We start from the raw sequence: 2500 nt of genomic DNA on the forward strand, positions 1-2500 counted from the left end.
TTTTAGTATTTGGTCTACACTTTTGCCTTGTGCTATGGACCGCGAAGCATCTAAAGGGAATGTATCGAAAAAGTCGTTGTTGATGTTGTTGTTGTTATTGTTATTATTTCTATTATTATAAGTGTTATTATTAATTATTATTATTATTATTGTTATTTTTATTGTTATTATTATTTTTATTATTATTATTATGATTATTACAGTATTTTGATGAGGATTATTATTATTATAATTATTATTATTATTATTATTTTCATTATTATTATTATTATTATTATTATTATTAATATGATTATTATTATTATTATTATTATTATTATTATTATTATTATCATTATTATTACTATTATTATTATTATTATTATTATTATTATTATTACTTTCTAAGATACAACCCTAGTTGGAAAAGCAGAATACTATAAACCCAGGGGCCCCAACAGGGAAAATAGCGTAGTGAGGAAAGGAAACAAGAAAAAATAAAATATCTTAAGAACAGAAACAACATTAAAATAAATAATTCCTATATAAACTTTAACGAAAAAAGAGGAAGAGGAATTAGATAGAATAGTGTGCCCGAGTGTACCCTCAAGCAAGAGAACTCTAACCCTAGACAGTGGAAGACCATGGTACAAAGGCTATGACACTATCCAAGACTAGAGATCAATGATTTGGTTTTGGAGTGTCCTTCTCCTAGAAGAGCTGCTTACCATAGCTAAAGAGTCTCTTTTACCCTTACCAAAAGGAAAGTAGCCACTGAACAATTGCAGTGCAATAGTTTACTCCTTGTGTGAAGAAGAATTGTTTGGTAATCTCAGTGTTGTAGGTGTATGGGGGAAAGGGAAAGTGAACCGTAACCAGAGAGAAGGATCCAATGTAGTACGGTCTGGCTAGTCAATGGACCCTCATAACTCTCTAACGGTAGTATCTCAACGGATGGCTTGTGCCCTGGCCAACCTACTACCTTAACTCTTGAAAAAGATTTTGTAGCTGATGATGCGTTATTCTAAGATTATGTATGATGTTGAAAATGTAAACTGCGTTTTTATATATTTTCTAATTTTAAAGATGGCAAAATGGGTGTGTTAATTCGATTATGAGGATAACATAAGAAAATAGTTAGGGGTTTTTACTTACCGCTTCTCTGGTTAGGCTCATTTTATACCTACGCATACATCGGATAGTCTGTCTTATTCTTATCACATTCTCCTCTGTCCTCATACACCTGACAACACTGAGATCACCAAACAATTCTTCGCTCAAGGGGTTAACTACTGCACTGAATTTGTTCAGTGGCCACTTTCCTCTTGGTAATGGTAGAAGAGACTCTTTAGCTATGGTAAGCAGCTCTTCTGGGAGGACACTCCAAAATCAAACCATTGTTCTCTAGTCTTGGGTAGTGACATAGTCTCTGTACCATGGTCTTCCACTGTCTTGGGTTAGAGTTCTCTTGCTTGAGAGTACAATCAGGCCCACTAATATATTTCAATTTTCTTCCTCTTTATTTTGAAGTTTGTATAGTTTTTATATGAGAGATCTAATTTAATGCTGTTACTGGTTTAAAAATATTTAATTTTGATTGTTCATTACCTCTTTTGTAATTCATTTACTTCCTTGTTCCCTTTCCTCACCGGGCTATTTTCCCTGCTGGAGCCCTTGTGCTTATAGCATTCTGCTTTTCCAACTAGGGTTGTAGCTGGGCTTGTAATAATAATAATAATAATAATAATAAAAAAAAAAGGTAATGGTTCCGTTCATTTCGATAAAATGCTTAGCGCAATTAATGTTTGTTCGTACCGTTTGTTATCATGATCTAAAAAAAATAGCATGTCGCAATGCGCTTAATCAGTTTTAAAAGTAATATCTGGCTCTATGGAAGGTTTGTGGGTGAAAATAACTGTAAAATTTTAAAAGCCGCACCTAAATTAACGTGTAATTATATTCTAAAAATAATTTGAAAATGCTTTAATATAATTACTTTATTTCATTAAGGGATTATGTTGTTTAAATTCTTTGGAATATATAGAGTAATACGTTTAGTGCGTTTTTATGTTTACTTACACTTACAGGTATGTGTAGGTTGAAGTATTGATTAAGTATGATTGATTAAAAAATTTATATATTTAAGTATATGCATGTGTAAGCTACGAATATATATATATATATATATATATATATATATATATATTTATTTATATATATGTGTTTATATAAGCATGTATATAGACTATATATATATATATATATATATATACATATATATATATATACAGTATATATATATATATATATATATATATATATATATTTATATATATATGTATATATGTGTGTATGTATGAATATATGTATATATATATATATGCATGCATGAATGTATATATATATATATATATATATATATATATATATATATATATATATATATATATGTGTGTGTGTGTGTGCGCGTATACTCTATATATGTTTGTGAACATTAATGTTAAACTCAATTCAACAAAAA

The sequence above is a fragment of the Palaemon carinicauda genome, chromosome 29, assembly GCF_036898095.1.
Source record: "Palaemon carinicauda isolate YSFRI2023 chromosome 29, ASM3689809v2, whole genome shotgun sequence".
Classification (NCBI taxonomy): Eukaryota; Metazoa; Arthropoda; class Malacostraca; order Decapoda; family Palaemonidae; genus Palaemon; species Palaemon carinicauda.